General features: G+C 42.3%; 2 long non-coding RNA genes across 3 annotated transcripts in view; one reads left to right on the top strand and one right to left on the bottom strand.

Annotated features, from left to right (window-relative positions):
- Positions 1-478: 478 nt before the first annotated feature.
- The window catches only part of LOC138504057 (uncharacterized), a 73,172-nt gene continuing 55,768 nt past the window's right edge, over positions 479-17,882 (bottom strand). Inside the window, exons 2-3 of one of the 2 annotated variants that reach the window (XR_011279763.1) lie at positions 972-1,046; positions 479-589 (exon numbers count right to left, since the gene is read on the bottom strand). This is a non-coding gene — a long non-coding RNA (uncharacterized lncRNA). Of the gene's footprint in view, positions 1,047-17,882 lie in introns of both variants that reach the window. The other variant, XR_011279762.1, reaches the window with a different exon arrangement.
- On the top strand, positions 4,546-5,373 carry LOC138504813 (uncharacterized). Its single transcript, XR_011279992.1, has 2 exons — positions 4,546-4,880; positions 5,263-5,373. It is a non-coding gene; the product is annotated as an uncharacterized lncRNA (long non-coding RNA).

Here is a 17,882-nt window from a genome sequence, read left to right as displayed (position 1 = left end):
GTGACCTGCAATGGGTGGACCATGTAGTCTAGCAACTGCGCCAAGACCAGAGAACCATACATGCCAACAAGGAAGCTTGCTGTTGTGTTAAAACGGAAAGCTATCATTAGTGCATACAGGGTTTGGTGAAGACAACTTTGAATTGCAAAGAATTGTTGAAATACAGTCTAAAGAAAAAAACCTCAAGATACTTCTTTTTGTGTCATCCTTTAATATTTAACTTGGGGAAGGGAACCCTGAGACGTGTTGTCTTGGAACTATATGGAACTTGAGGAAGGGTATCCTGACCTGTATAAAAATATGGAACTTTATTACTTCAAGTCCACACGAAGGTAACTTGAACATTATAAGGAACTTATTGACATTTGGGGGAAAAGAAGCTGAAGAATAAGCCTGAGCTGGAAATAGCTCAGAACTTTACTTTTGGAAGACTGTTTAGTTTATGAAATTAATTAATGAAAATACAGGACTCTGCGCCAACAACTCAAGTTGAGTTAAATCTTAGATTATGCTTTATTGATCATCCATGACCATTGAGCCCATAATTGATAACATGTTTCGGCTCCACTGAGCCTTTTTCAAATCCGGGCTACCCATAATTGTAATATAGGACATACAATATATCATAGTCAAAAAACAATTTGTATGAACGACATCATAAAGTATAACATAATACCAGTTTTCAAATATCGTGACCACAAAATATGCATAATAACATGAAAGAAATTAGACAGAAAAACAAGGATGGGCAAAAGGGAAGGGTTCATGGGTGTAGAAAAATAGGCAAACATATCATAATACATTGTTATGTTTGAGTAAACAGAAAAAGAGCACAAAAAACAGAAACAAAAACACAAACAAAAAGAAAAAAGAACCCATTAGTAATCATTATTCTTCAATTCATTGAATAATATAACCAAATTCTGCAATGGTCCCTTGAGACAAACTGACAACTTGGTGGATGTCCTTACCCGAAATTTGATGTAACCAGTTCTTATGACTATTTGTCCATGTAGTAGTAACGGGGTGCAATCCCCAATATCAATCTAAACAAAAAATGTAAGTAGCGAAGGTAAATAAAACTGATTGTCCAATTTAGAATATACATTAATTGTGTATATCAAGGTTGCCTGTGGCAACTAGGCATTTTCATGAGAATAAATCCCGCCCTTCACCAAACGGGCAAAACAACTCTTCTTAATGGTCACAGGCCATTTCTGCCTTATTCAAAACAATTCATTATAAGTTCCGTAGTGAAGACAATTGTAATTAACCATCATTACGTGAAATGATGACGCATTTCCAATTATAGAACACGTATATCAAGTACGGAAAGCACAACATATAGCTTATTTTGTTGCTACTCGTCAAGTACCATTAAAGCTAAATCTCATTGAAAAGTAAACCATGAGATAAGCGGTCCTCTCTTACCAGTTCCTGGGACACAAACAGTCACACGCGTCGGCAGGTAAGCCGAACGCTTACCAGGTATGCCTTCTTATACTAGGCGTCATCACTGTGCGCGGTTACCACGGCGACGCAAGGACAAGCGTCGTCATTGAAAACCGCATTCTATCCCCCAGCATTCTACAAATTACATATGCTATATAATTCAAAATATTTGAATAAAGCCTGAGAAACTAACAAAGCATGTATACGCTTCTTTTTTGCAACCAAAGCACCGGGTGATTTTCAACCTGAAGAGGCTAGCATACTTATCAGTGATAAGTCGATCCAGGATATTGAAGATACATATACATTGCGTTCATTGACCGAAGGTGATCAATATCATGTATTTCACTTATTAGATGAACTCAATATAAAATCTGATACCCTTACCACAAAGGAACTTAAAGTACGTTCAAAATTCATGCCACAGTTGGCATCTGACAACGTCATTGACACTTTTCAACAAGCAGTTTCACGAGATCTATATAATCTTAATTGTAAAAAACATAAGAATTGGATTACTCAGAACAATTTAACTAAATCGGAAAGGAAAGCACTTGTTTCGCTTAAATTGGATTCACGGACAGTAATTAAAGAGGCTGACAAGGGAGGCAATATTGTGCTAATGGATCGGGAGGATTATTTGGAAATGGCATCCAGACATTTAAATACCCCTGGGTGCTATGAATTAAGAACGGATGATTTTCGAAAATCAGCATTGGAGCAAGTTGAAGCGCACATACTCAATTGGCATAGAAAAGGATTGATAACGGATGATGAACGCACTTATTTATGGATAAAAGAACCGGTAACTCCAACAATGTACTTCTTACCGAAAATACATAAACCCTATGAAAGGATACCAGAGGGCCGCCCGATCATGAGTGGGATTGGGTGGGTCACAGAGAATATCTCGGAATATCTGGATCTATTACTCAAACCAAGGGCTATGTCACTTCATTCATATTTGCAAGATTCCACCAGCCTTATACGGAAACTAAAAAACTTTACTTGGCAGAGTACCTTCCTTCTAGCGACTCTAGATGTGAAGGCACTGTACACGTCTATTCAGCATAAATGGGCCATGATTGCAGTTGACTACACTTTCAGGCATGAGTCAGCCTCGTATTACAACCATTTGAACATGATTAAAGAAATGTTACATCTCACGTTTGATCTCAATGTCTTTACCTTTGACAACAAGGTATACCAACAGACCAGGGGGGTAGCTATGGGTACTAAATATGCCCCAGCATTGGCGAATATCTTCATGGGGATGTTGGAAGACAAAGCAATATACACTGAATCATTTTTCATTGAGAAAATCCAATTTTGGACAAGGTACATCGACGATGTTTTTTGCATCGTCGATAGTAGCATAGAGGAATTTCACGCATTTGTGGACAAGTTAAATCTTAATTGTTTTGATATTCAATTTACTGGAGAATGCAACAAACAGCGGATACATTTTCTGGACTTGACAATATATTTGGAAGATCAAGTACTACAAACAACTACATTCAGAAAACCAACTGAAGTTAACTCAATATTACATGCTAAAAGTTGTCATTTTCGACCAACTATCACCAATATACCATTGGGTGAATATATCAGAGCGAGACGAAATTGTAATAGTAACTTAAAATTTGAAGAGGAATGTAATCTATTACAACGACGTTTTAGAAGGAGGGGATATGCCCAAAAAGACATAAGTAAAGCATACAAGAGAACCAAATTGATGCAGCAGCAGGATACTTTGAGACAGAGACAAGGGAATAATTTGGAAGCTAACATGCCGATTAGCTTTATCACTCAATATTGTTCAGACCACCAGAGATTACGAAAAATTTTGAACAAACATTGGTACCTACTTAAATTGGACAGTCATATTGGTGAGTTTGTGAGTGATCATCCACGCATTACCTTCAGAAGAGCAAATACACTTAAATCTATCCTTAGTCCATCGTTATTACCGGACATTGAGAGCACTACTCAAGGTACATGGTTACACAAGAAAGATTCTGGTTTCAGGAAATGTGGAGTCTGTCCACAATGTAAATATGCATACCAAAGAACAACGGAATTCGAAGATAAAAATGGAAAATGTTGGATCATTAAACAAGGAATTAATTGCAAAACAACTTTTGTAGTATATGGCATCATCTGTGTCTGCCACAAACTATATATTGGTAGCACCAAGAGACAGTTGAGAATCCGTATCCGTGAACATTTAGCCAAAATTGGCAGTCAAGACCCATCACTTCCGTTAGCTGAACATTGGCAAAAAACACATCAGCTACATCTCAAATCGGAAATTAGATTCATTGGTCTTAAACAAGTATCCTTGAACAAAAGAGGTGGTGACAGAGTGAAGGCGTTACGACAAGCGGAAGCAAGAGCAATTTGTTACTTCAATTCGACAAATACAGGACTTAATACAGATAATGAAATGGTTTCATTCTTGTGAGATGTAGTACATTGCAATCTGGCTTCTCAAGCTCGAATAATTTTCATTGTTATACTTGATTTAGAACACGGCTCATTGTTTATTAGGAGGTTACATGTATTTCAGGGTGTTGTTAAAGGGATACCCCATCATAATTGGTAGCTCAGTATTTTATTTGAATGTTGCGTGTAATGCTCACCAACCTTTTGTAGTTAGGTGCATTAGTGCCCGTGATTATACATTACTGTGATAGTAACCATTTAAGTATTCAACAAATATAAATTGGGTCAGGAGAAGCGTATACATGCTTTGTTAGTTTCTCAGGCTTTATTCAAATATTTTGAATTATATAGCATATGTAATTTGTAGAATGCTGGGGGATAGAATGCGGTTTTCAATGACGACGCTTGTCCTTGCGTCGCCGTGGTAACCGCGCACAGTGATGACGCCTAGTATAAGAAGGCATACCTGGTAAGCGTTCGGCTTACCTGCCGACGCGTGTGACTGTTTGTGTCCCAGGAACTGGTAAGAGAGGACCGCTTATCTCATGGTTTACTTTTCAATGAGATTTAGCTTTAATGGTACTTGACGAGTAGCAACAAAATAAGCTATATGTTGTGCTTTCCGTACTAGATATACGTGTTCTATAATTGGAAATGCGTCATCATTTCACGTAATGATGGTTAATTACAATTGTCTTCACTACGGAACTTATAATGAATTGTTTTGAATAAGGCAGAAATGGCCTGTGACCATTAAGAAGAGTTGTTTTGCCCGTTTGGTGAAGGGCGGGATTTATTCTCATGAAAATGCCTAGTTGCCACAGGCAACCTTGATATACACAATTAATGTATATTCTAAATTGGACAATCAGTTTTATTTACCTTCGCTACTTACATTTTTTGTTTAGATTGATATTGGGGATTGCACCCCGTTACTACTACATGGACAAATAGTCATAAGAACTGGTTACATCAAATTTCGGGTAAGGACATCCACCAAGTTGTCAGTTTGTCTCAAGGGACCATTGCAGAATTTGGTTATATTATTCAATGAATTGAAGAATAATGATTACTAATGGGTTCTTTTTTCTTTTTGTTTGTGTTTTTGTTTCTGTTTTTTGTGCTCTTTTTCTGTTTACTCAAACATAACAATGTATTATGATATGTTTGCCTATTTTTCTACACCCATGAACCCTTCCCTTTTGCCCATCCTTGTTTTTCTGTCTAATTTCTTTCATGTTATTATGCATATTTTGTGGTCACGATATTTGAAAACTGGTATTATGTTATACTTTATGATGTCGTTCATACAAATTGTTTTTTGACTATGATATATTGTATGTCCTATATTACAATTATGGGTAGCCCGGATTTGAAAAAGGCTCAGTGGAGCCGAAACATGTTATCAATTATGGGCTCAATGGTCATGGATGATCAATAAAGCATAATCTAAGATTTAACTCAACTTGAGTTGTTGGCGCAGAGTCCTGTATTTTCATTAATTAATTTCTTCAACGTATGGGACGGTTAGGCTTTTTACCGTCCTTATACAGTTGACCTGCGACTTCATTGACCGGATTTTGAAACTTTTAATCTTGCACGTATAACTATCGGGATTGTAAGGAGTCGCCCTGGTGGAGCAAGGTTTTTCAAAGCCACAGTTTTTCAAAACTGTTTAGTTTATGGTTGACATCCCTACACATTGTTTTGTTTTAGTTGCGAGGGCCAGCATAGGTTATGGACACAGACATACCTTTTAGTTGAAGTTTATGATGCAGACTTTCCTTATTTTCTTTAGGTAGGGAAATCCCACCTTAGCATAGGCCAAGTTAGGCCGTATTCCATCCTGACATTTTCTTTAATAGAACCATTTGTTATACATTGAATCTGTTTCTACAATTGTATTCACTGTGCACTATTCTTATTGATAATTCAATTAGTCTTGTCGTTTTTTGAAAACAAAAAATGTTCTAAATACATTTAAGGTGCAGGGGGGATAGCAGTCAACCCTGGCATATGGGTTGGGAAATATATAGAGACAGATTAAGTTCCTAATGGAGGAACTCCCGTCCCCTGCACACTTTCACAAGCTCCAAACTAGAGCCATTGAATCTGTTGTCTGTGTCCACTTCCATGATGCCAACCTCACACACTTTTATTATTTATAATAATAATAATAATAATAATATTACATTTATTGTGAATTAGTTCAAATGTGAACTTTACACAAACAATACAAGTACATAACTTAATACAAAGTTACAATCAGAAACATTAAATGTAAAAAGTTATATGAAATTGTATAAAAAAGAAATTGTATATAGTATATACATAGATACAGGATAATCCAGTACAGAGTGATATAAAGCATTTTCCAAACATGTCTTATACAGCCCAGCACATAAAACACATAAAATGCCTATTACCGATATACACATACTGCAGGCACAGAGTAACCAAATGACGTTTCTTGATGGTCAAGCCTCGAGCTTCAAGCTAGGTGCTGGGTACTGCTGCCTAGATGGGCCACTCGAGGATCCACTAAGCTGGCTAGTTGGCCAATATGCTTTTAACTTTAACCCAAACCCTATATAATGCCAGCTGGGTCCTAATTGAATCCGAGTTTAAACAGTAGTCCCAGAAGGACTCGCCCTTGATGGTCTCGTAGTTGTTAACCAATTTTCCCAGCAGACACATATACAATGGACCCAATCGGGGGCACATAGTCAGAACGTGCCTAATGGTTTCTAGATGTTCTCCCATCACACAGATACGGCAACACCTATCCTTTAATAAAATACCCAACCGCGGCCCGGTGACTGCTAACACCTGAAGCTGATTCATCCGCAGCCTTAGCATAAATTTCCGTACCTCCGGGCCAGGGCATAATATCAAGTATGGTTGAGGTTTTCTGTATCTGTGAATTACATGCATTACAGCTTAAGGGTCGACAGATGGATATCATTCTGTGTCCAATCCCATCTATTCATTCTTTGTATAAAGGATTTTGTTTGGTGGATAAATGGCATTAGCCGCTTCTTGTCAAGGGCCCAATCTATCTCAGGAAAGAGAGACTCATTTAGCTGCTTATAGCTATTGCGTCGAGGTGACTTTTCGTAATCATAATTAGTACCAGCCAAACTGAGCAGTTTACATGATGGGGAGGAAGTAGCTTTCAAATAGAACAACCCACAAGCTCGTAAAGCCATGCCTTTCAGTGAAGTTAAGCCCAGTTCTAACCTGAGATACTGAACAGAACAAGCCGGGCCCAAGCCCAATACTGCTCACCAATACTGCACCTCCAATATATTGAGCCAGTTCGTGTCTTGTATGGCTAGTGCCTCCAAACCATACAAGATCGCGGGGACAAAGCATTGTTTATAAAGTCTAATAATCCCTGCAATACTAAACCCTGCTGTTCCTTTGGTGAATTTACACGCCTGCAATGTGAGGAGTTTTGCTCGCCTCTTTTTTTGCGAGATGATACATTGATATTTGGGTTGCGTGTCAAATCCTAACCCCAATTATGGATCTGACTGATCAATACTTATTCTCCCCATGCTAGTCTCAACCCCTAATCGGCAAGGGCCACTCTTGGCTATTACTTATATCTTAGTTTTCCTTAAATTAATTGTGAGCCCCAGTTGTGCCGAGTAAAGGGACAACTCCTCAAGCATGCTCATTGCACCAGACAACGTACGGTCAAACAATATTAAGTCGTCCGCATAGAACATGCCTACAATAGGGGTGTCCCCCCAGTTTTGGCGGGCAGTTTGCTTGAGCAGCCATCCGAGATAACAGATCAGCTATATACAGGTTATAGCACATAGGTGCACCCACACAGCCCTGTTTTACTCCCATGTTAATGGGAATGGGGTCAGTAGCCTCTCCCTCATTGTTAAGTCGGACCCTGGCACTATTGTTGCTATGTAAACTCACCAGTACATTTAGTATCCAGCTAGGGCACTTTAAGTCCCTCAACTTATCCCACAGGATCTCCCTCTTAACTTGGTCAAATGCACTACATTAGTCAACAAAAAGTATGTACAAGGTGGCATTTTTATTGCTCAGGGTATTATTAATCAATAGATCCAAGACCCTAATGTTATGTGTAGGTCTAAACCCCGTCTGGGCGTAGTTCAGGATATTATTTGTTGTTACCCAGGTTTCAAGTTCCTTAAGGACAAGTATCATAAACATTTTACTAGTGACGACTAACATGGAGAGAAGACGGTAATTACCAGCATTGCAACAATCTCCCTTTTTATGCACTGGAATAAACACCAACCTTTTCCATGAAGATGTGATCACAGCCGACCTACAAATACGCGAGAAGAGAGTCAGGAGAACGTGTGCCCAATTATCCGGGTCACTTTTTAGTACCACATTTGCCAGCCCATTCGGGTCCGGGGCTTTGGAGGGTTTAAGTGCTATAATAACCTGCTTTATCGCTGCTTTATCCCTTATTATTTATTTGCTCAGCCAAATAGCCTCAGAACGACATGCTCCATACCACCCACCAGAGTCTTGATTCTATTTTGAACAGCCCCCACGTTCAATTGTCTCCTTTCCCTACTTCAGTGTTCCCCACTTGACCCCTTGAGATGAGCTGCTCCCATTTAATGCCACTTTTGCCTCTACATTGTTGCGTTATGAGTCCATACCATATATCCTGAAGCTCAGAGACTCAGAGCGGGTCCACAGCTTCCTATGACTTCACTGCATAGGCTAGGGAAGAGCCAACCACATGTCGGGCTGGTACGAATAGGACAGGATGATAAGTATGCTATGTGGGCATCTCTGATATGCTGTGAGGTCTGGGGAAGAACCAACAGCATGTCATCTAACAGGCCAATGGCACTGAGTCTGGTAACGTGTAGGCAGTGTAAGTCACATGTTAGGTCAGCTGTTCACTTGACATGTGACTGATTGCGCACAGTTCCCTAGGCGTCGCTGCCATTCAGAGGTAACCCTGTTACAGGACATTCAGTGGAGATTTATATGGAGCTTGCCTAATTTCATTGTGGGCACATCTGCCTTTTCATGTTGCCCAACAAAACTGAACACTTAGTGGCTTTTAAATATAGTAATGCATACATTATAATTGAATGTGGGTGTTGTTTTTGTACGAAATAAACACTTTTACAATACCACCCAGCTGCTAAAAGGCACTTAGTGTAAGGTACCCTACAAAGGACAGCAAAGCACAGGTACCACTTCCACAATTACATTGTTAATTCACACCTAGAAATATAAATTTGTGGAAGCATTCCACTTGAATGTTCCTGTACACATTCTATGACAAGACAGGAGGCTCGCATTATGCTTTTTCTTTCTTTAATACTGCCACAACAGCTTTTCAACGTACTTTTAAGCATCAACATTTATGCTTTTTTTTTTTTTTAGATATAAAGAAAAATAGCCAATCCGAAGTTTAAAAGTTCCAAACAAGAGTCTCACATCTTAGAAACTCTTCAAACTCAAACTCCCATGTTCCCCTGGGAGTGCAGTAGTCCTGACCCTATCCCATGCTGCCATGCAGTGATAGGTCATCCTATAAGAACCCTACTGTCCCAGGTCCTTTCCTCTTTCTTTTTTGCTGCCATGCAGATAAGTACTTCATAATCCATTGTCTTATTTAAGTTTGAACTATACAAGCGTGTTATATAATTGTACATAAGTACCGCGTAAGCTGCACGAGTGTAATTAGCTTGAACAAGTTATAAATACCATTTACCGTGGAAGCGTTCGTGTGGATTAGTCCAAGTATTTTGTTTTTCTCACACTCGTTTGCGTCGTGCGAGAGATATGTCAGTGTGAAGGGGAGGCAGGGCCGGTGCGTGAGCGAACCCGCTCGCCTCAGGCTCCCGGCCCCGCTCCTCGTTTTTCCTGTCAGCCGTGCCGTCTAACACTGCGTGCAGCAGGACCCAGGGGAGCGGGAGGTTCTGAATTCCCCCGGCATCTCCTGGGAGCTCTTCCGCCGGCAGCGCGCAATTTCCATTGTGTAGCGGTTGCCGAGTGAAGAGAAAGCAAAGTGACACGGTCCTACATAAAAAAAAAAAATCAATATTTTCACCGGAGCTCAAAGGGATACGTGCAAGACTGTTTCTGGTATCTGAGGCACCTGAAGTTGAGAGGAGCTTACGAAAAAGCTACTGGTGCCTAATATTATATCCCTTGCTGACAGCACAGCAGTTAGCCTTGCTAACATTATGGCCCATTACAAAAGTCCCGGTGCCACTCCCTCTACCTCACCAGAATGGTCAGAGGAGGAGTGGGAGGAAAGTCCTTACCAGCAGGACACTGACCTGTCACAGAGCTTCAAGCAGGTACTAGGAGATTCTTTGACCAAAGCGGTGTCTCAAGAAGTGCAGCCTATTACCCAAAGGCTGGATATACTGGAAGCAGTATTTAATGAACAGCAAGCTCTGCTTGCAAAAAAGAGAAAGGCAGAATGCCAAGATAAAGAGCTGTCAGCCAGACACCCCGAAGATGGGGTTGAACACAGGGGGAGGAAAGCGGCTCGCAAGAGTAAACACTCTTTGACCCAGCCGAGCAATCTGGATAGGGAGGATTCCACTCCCCAAGAGAATAGCGACCCTGTCGCTAGGCTAAAAAGAGCCTTCCTGGAGGAGAAGAAGAAAAGCCCGGACAGACCCACTACCCCAGGGGTGAGTAATCCAGGGGACAATGATGAGGGCTACATGCCCGATGATGAGGGTGACGAAGCAAAAGAGGATCACCTTTACGAAGAGGAGATAGATCCTCAGGAACCTGATGGTTCAGCAGATATGTTTGACCCAGAGGCTTTCAGACATCCTAAGTCCTCGGGTCCCGTCGCCCACAGTGGCAGCATACATGGCTCAACGTATACGCAAGCCACTGGATAGGGAAATAAGATCACAGATGTATTCAGAATGCCCTAGACCTGAGTTGCCAGGTAAACTAGCCGACACGCCTGAGCTGGACCCCAAAATGGTCACTTTTGTTACAAAGACGGCGAAAGATATTCAGAAAGGCGTAGACCGAGCCTGGCGAGGGTGCCAAGATAAGCTCCTCGTCCTAGCCGGTCCATTGGCTAAGATAACGGATCTTGTGGAAAAGGCGAAGGACACAGGTACTCCGGTAGATGCTTCCGTTTTAGCCAGTTGGGCTCAAAGAGCTGCGTGCATTTTGGGTAATGCAAATTGCGCCTTGTCCGCCGAGAGAAGAAGAGGAGTACTTCTTAAGATTGACAGCAAGTTAAGCGACTTGGCGTCTTACGAGGCAGGTGAAGGAGCAATAGGTCTACTATTCGGCGAGGCATTCGCTAAAGAAATAGCACAGTTAGTGGGAACGTATTCAGCTCTAGAAAGAGCGCAAAGCTCAATCAAAAAGATTTTCCCCACTCAAGTTTTTTCCAGGACTGGACGTTACAGGGGTTGTACGTCCGGTCGGTTTAACTACCAACGCAGACCCTAAGGGCCATGCGCTCAATATTGGGAAGGGAAGCAACAAGATACATTCTTCCCGTCCAGGTCCAGATTTCCCAGAGGTCGAAGAGGAAGAGGTTCCTACTGGCAACCCAATGCGTCAGGAGGTGAGTGTAGTGAAAGTAAGATTGGGAGGGAGAACCCTCCAGTTTCTAAGCGCATGGCAACCGTTATCGCGCGATGCAGGAGTGCTGCAAGCAGTATCTAGAATTTATGGGAGACCCAGTGCAGAGATCAGAACCCCATCTTATCCAGATGCCTCGAGAAGAGGCTATATTGTTGAACAACGAAATTCTCCAGTTAGCAGACAAAAATGCTATAGATACGCAAGGAGGACCAGGTTTCCTCAGCAATTCGTTTCTTGTACACAGGAGGGACAAAGTACGTCCAGTCATAAATCTGAAGAAGCTAAACGAATGGATCTCCTCTGGACGGGGGACTGGTTAGCTCGATTAGACCTCAAAGACACTTATCTGACGATTCCGATAGCTCAAGAGGTTTCAGAGATATCTGAGATTTTGGTGGGAAGGGGAGACATGGCGCTTCACATGTCTTCCGTTCGGCCTAGCATCGACGTCTTGGGCATTTACCAAGCTAATGAAGCCCATAGCAGCAGCCATAAGAGAGCGAGGTATCCGCATAATCATTTACCTAGACGACATTCCCGTCATGAGTACAGACAAAGCCACTCTTTCCAAGAACGTGCAATGGATATTCACGCTCTTGTCCTCTCTAGGATTCCTAGTGAATTTAGACAAATCTCAGCTAGTCCCGGTGCAGAATACAGAATTCCTGGGTTTCAATATAGATACGAACAAGGCAACCCTCGAACTTCCAAATCACAAAATAAAAGCGATAAAGAAAGAGCTCAAAGCAGTTATAGCAAAGAAGGTTATATCTCTTCGAGCTCTCGCAAGGGTAGTTTGCCTTCTAGCGGCTTCAATTCAAGCAATTTTTCCGGTCCCGCTCCATTATCGAGCATTACAGAGGCTCAAGATAAGACACCTACAAGAGGGGGTGGGATATCATCAGTTAGTGACCCTAGACCCAGAAGCGATCTCGGAACTCCACTGGTGGCTCGCCAATATGGAGGCCTGGAATGATCAAGCAATTTTCGGAGACTCACCAGACATCATTATAGAATCGGACGCAAGCAGGTTCGGATGGGGTGCCAGATGTGAGAATTTAGAGACGGGAGGGAAGTGGTCAGACCAAGAACAGAGAATGCACATAAATTGTATCGAACTCTTAAGCAGGGTCCTTTGCGGTGCGAGCATTTACGAAAGACAAAGTTCAATGTTGCGTACTGCTCAAAATGGACAACATTTCAGCAGTGCATTATATCAACAAGCTGGGAGGAACAAGATCGAGAATGCTAGGGGAACTAGCGAAAGACTTTTGGCACTACTGCCTGCAGAATCAAGTAACAGTCACAGCAGAGTATCTGCCGGGGACGCTCAACGAGAGGGCGGACTGGAATTCACGATATCTTGTAGATTCAAGCGATTGGAAACTACACCTGAGCGTGTTCGGGAGATTACAGAACCTCTGGGGCCCCGTACATATAGATCTATTTGTGTCCAGACTGAACGCGCAGACGCAGACTTATTTCAGTTGGAGGTTAGACCCGGGTGCAGCTGGCATGGACGCCTTTCTCCAACCATGGAACGGAGCACTGAATTATGCCTTCCCCCAGTTTCTCATGATTGCGAGAGCGCTAGCGAAAGTTCGCAGGGAACGAGCAAACCTATTGATAGTCCTTCCCCTCTGGAGATTACAGCCTTGGTTTCCAGTAGCGATGGAACTTTCTACAGATTTTCCGAGGATAGTTCCACAGCAGCCAGACCTTCTGCTAGACCCAATCGGGAGAATTCATCCCCTTGTGTCGACAGGCACCCTGCGGATGATAGCTTGCAGGGTTTCAGGAGAAAGTGGGAATTGCCAGGCATTTCGCGACTCGCTGCAGACTGCATCAGCGATTCATGGGCGCCTTCCACCATCAGGAGCTATAACGCGGCATAGAAGAGTTGGGCTCGCTGGTGCGCAGACCATGGTTTGGATCCCATTTCTGCCCCTGTAGTTCAATTATTGAACTTCTTAGCAATAAAGTTCCAAGAAGGTAGTGCCCTCAGGACTATAGGAGTACTGCGGTCCGCGATCTCGGCGGGACATGACATGATAAAGGTGAAGGCTATAGGAGAATATCCATCAGTCTTGCGTCTATTGAGAGGAATGAAGTTAAGAAAGCCTCCAGAACCTAAGTATACAACATTATGGGATGTCAGAGAAGTCTTTCAGCTGTTTCTTACGTGGCCAGACAACAGAGATTTATCTCGATTGCAACTCTCAGGCAAGCTAGCAATGTTGTTGTGTCTCATAGCATTCCAAAGAGTTTCTGATGTGAAAGCACTAGAGATACATAGGAAGGTATTCTATCCAGAAGGAGTAGCATTTTCCATAACTAAAAGAACGAAAACAGACTCTCAAGTAATTTCATACCCCTATTTTACAGAGAATAAAAAACTATGTGTAGCACAATGTATTAAAGACTATGAAACCGCCACAGCGCTGCTGAGACTGTGAGGCGTAACACAGCTGCTAATAGCGCATAGAAAGCCTTATCATGCAGTGGCAACAGCGACGATTGCAAGATGGGTGAGCGAAGTAATGCAATGGGCAGGCATAGACTTGTCACAGTTTGGGGCGCATTCAGCTAGAGGGGCGATGGCATCTAGAGCATTCGCTGCGGGAGGGCCACTACAAGATATAATGAAAGCGACCGATTGGTCATCCAAGTCTACTTTTAAGACTTTTTATTTCAAACCATTGTCAGATTTGACGAAAAGAGTGGTGGCTAGCTTTGAAGAAGCAGAATGCGAGCCTCCTGTCTTGTCATAAAATAAAGATTGCCAATGCTGACAGCTCAGGAAGTCTTCATTCTATTAAAGACAGGGAGGCGAGCATTATATCCCACCCGGAAAGACTCAAAAGTTGATGTTATGATGTTGATATCAAATGTACAACTTTGTCATGTCACCTGCCCTTAAAAAAGAATATGTCTCTGTTTTTCTCTAGGAGGTGATCAGAAAGCAGCATGATCTCAATCACTGAACCGTCATGATACTTCTAAGTCGCCCGAGAAGCAGGACAGTTTGGTTCCCAGAACACTGTTTCAGTTATGAGTTGGAAGTTTGTTGTTGACTGTTCATAGCAGAGTTGGATTCGGAACAGAGGATTTTCAAGGCTAAGAAAGAAAGAGGAAAGAACCTGGGACAGTAGGGTTCTTATAGGATGACCTATCACCGCATGGGATAGGGTCAGGACTACTGCACTCCCAGGGGAACATGGGAGTTTGAGTTTGAAGAGTTTCTAAGATGTGAGACTCTAGTTTGGAACTTTTAAACCTCGGATTGGCTATTTTTCTCTTTGTCTAAAAAAAAAAAAAGAACAAATGTTGATGTTTCAAAGCGTACGTTGAAAAGCTGTTGTGGCAGTATTAAAGAAAGAAAAAGCATAATGCTCGCCTCCTTGTCTTTAATACTATGAAGACTTCCTGAGCTGTCAGCGTTGGCAATCTTTGTTAGCAGTAAAGAAAACATAGCCTTCACTCTGCCAAGTAGCTGCTGGGATATTTGCTCTTGTCTGGCAGACACACATACAAGAGGGGTTTGATTGAAGCTGAACATCTGTGCATCAGTGCTTAAAATTGTGCAATATTCTAAACATGTAACATTCAAATGTGTAAACTAATATAGGAGGTACATTTTATGTTCACTAAATATGTAAAAGTAGCAAGCGGGAGTCAGATCCTGTGAAGAAAGTGGGAGACTAGGCAGTCTTCTGGGGCATCGTGCCAGGTGATCAATCATTTTGTGCCTTTTGGCTGATGGGCAGTAACTATTTGCACTTTGAAGGGTTGAGCAGAATGTCATGCTCTGTGTGATTTTTTTTAAAAGACTGGTTTTTATGTGCATAGTGCAGAGACCCAGCATGTAAAACTGTATGCTGACTTTTTCTCCGGCTGTTAGTCATATAGTATCATACTTTAACAGGTAAATATTCCATACACATGGGGTGCAATATTTTAGAAGATGGCAAATGTCATGCGATGAAGCCTTTCAAACCAAGTACTTTGTGGTACACATTGCGGTGCATAGTAATATTTGTACCGCGCACTATCACCACCGGAGTGTTCCCCTGGCGCTCTGGCGGTTCTCAAAGTGGAAGGGAGGGGTGGTTAGTGGGAAGTTGCTGGAAAAGTGCAAGAGAGCAGTGATGTGGTGTTGGTGGCATCAGCCAGGTGGGTCCGTTCGCTGGTCCTGGGGTGTTTTGCAGCCTGTAGTCTTGTACTGTTGTGCGAGTCTATGTGTGTTTTTTGTTTTGTTGTTGCAATGTAGTGAAGTTTTTGCAGTTTGTTGTGCTGTAGGTATGTGGTTGTGTTTGGTTTGGAGTTTGAGAGGTGTATGCAGAGGGGGAAATTGTTAGTGCAATTGGTTAGTTGGCATCTTTATCCTGAATTGAGACGCTGGGCTAATTTCCCCAGGTGGGGTTTGGGAGCGCCCCTGCGCCTTTGTCTAGATCTTGGTCCGTCCGGCCTTCGAGGTCCCTTTCACCTCTGGCCCACTCCTCCCCCAGTCTTCCCTTCACACCTATATGGCTAGCGCACCTGCCCATGTCCACAGCTCATATATTGTGGTGATTGCTAATATCCCGATAATTCCACTACACTGTGGTACCCGGTGGCAACTTACCGACGAGTGCAGTTGTTGGGTGGGGAGTTTATTCTGTCCCAGTTGGGGTGTCGCCGTATTCCCCTCTAACCGGCGTCCTTCATCCAGGTGCCGTGGGAGCTTCTTCACATAGGGAGACGTCCGCAGTCTGTACTGGGGGTTGTCCGAGTCCAGTTCATTCATCCCTTTCCTTTCCGATTCGGTTTTCAGTTTAAGTCTGTGTTGTTGAAGAGCCAGGTTTTTAGTAATTTCCTAAATTTTAGGTGATTTTTTGTGTTTCTTATGTCTTTTGAGATGTTGTTTCAGGTTTTTGCATCTAAGTGGTTGAAGGAGGTGCCTCCCAGTTTCTTCTTGAGGTATGGTTTAAGTTCCAGGCGGATTTCGTTGCTTGACCTGAGGGGTCTTGTTGGTTTGTAGATTATTGTTTTTTGTAGGAATTCTTCTCCCTGTCCACTGATTTCCCTGTGCGTTATGCACATTGTTTTGAAGGTGATGCAAAGTTTTACTGGGAGCCAGTGTAGTGTTTTTAGGGCAGGGGTGATGTGTTCTCTTCTTGATAGTTTGAGGAGTAGTCTGACTGCTGCATTTTGGATACGTTGTAGTTTCTACAGGAGGTATTCTGGAATTCCGTGGTAGAGGCTGTTTGCATAGTCGATACTTGACATGATGAGGGTGACAATAGTGAGTGTTTTGTGCGTGAAGGAGAGGAAATGGTAGGATTCTTCTTGCCGTGTGGAGGAGGAAAAAACATTTCTTGACTGTTGCGTTTACTTGTAGTTCTAAGGTCAGGGTGTTGTCCATCAGGACTCCCAGATTTTTTACTACCTTAGATGGTGATGGTGCGGTTCCCATTTCCGTTGGCCATGGGATGGTGATTTTGTTCTTTTGGTCTTTGGATATGAACATGATTTCTGTCTTTCCTGGATTGATTTTCAGGTTGTCGGCAGCCACCCAGCTGAAGACTTCTTTTAGACACTTGATGAGGGTTGAATGATCAGCTTGGGTGTCATTGATTTTGTAGATGATTTGGGTATCATCTACATAGTTGTAGCATGCAATGTTGTACTTTTTGAAGATTAGGATAACTGGAGTTTGGTAGATGTTGAAGTACAGTGGTGATAGTGAGGATTCTTGTGGTACTCCACAGTCGTTAACTTTTGTAGCGGATTTGAAGGGTTTAATCCATACGGTTTCTGTTCTGTCTGCTAAGAATGAGTTAGTCCAGAGTAGTGCTGTGTCTGTTATGCCTATGTCTTCTAGTCTTTTGGTTAGGGTGTCATGACTAACTGTGTTGAAGCCTGCGGAGAGGTCGAGTAGAATGAGGGCTGAGGTTGTGTTTCAGCCTGCGTTGACTTGTAGGTCGTCCCAGATGGATAGTGCCGTTTCCGTTCCTCTTGCAGGTCTGAAACTGACTTGAGTTTGGTTCAGCAGCTGGTGTTTTTCTACGTATTCTTGGGTTAGTTTATATACGTAGGTTCCCAGGAGTTTTGCCGGGTAGGTAATGTTTGAAATTGGCCTGTAGTTGGAGAGGTCTTCAGTGTCGCCACTTGTGTTTTTAAGAAGTGGTTTGATATATGCTGATTTGAAGGTCTTTTTGTACAGTTCCTGTTGCTAGAGAAAGGTTCATAAGGTTTCTGTAGTATTCTGCTGGCGTTCCTTGTGCGAGGATTAATTTGTAGATGTCCGGGGCACAAAGTACAAAGCAAGCAACATATCTACTGAATTTCCTGGACCAACATTAGCTAGGGGTGTTTCATGCTGCTTTATTTTGAAGTAGTCGCTA

Source organism: Ambystoma mexicanum, chromosome 11 (assembly GCF_040938575.1).
Source record: "Ambystoma mexicanum isolate Mex_15411 chromosome 11, UKY_AmexF1_1, whole genome shotgun sequence".
Classification (NCBI taxonomy): domain Eukaryota; kingdom Metazoa; phylum Chordata; class Amphibia; order Caudata; family Ambystomatidae; genus Ambystoma; species Ambystoma mexicanum.
Note: the sequence above shows the minus strand (reverse complement) of the source record. Positions and strands in the feature narration are given on the sequence as shown.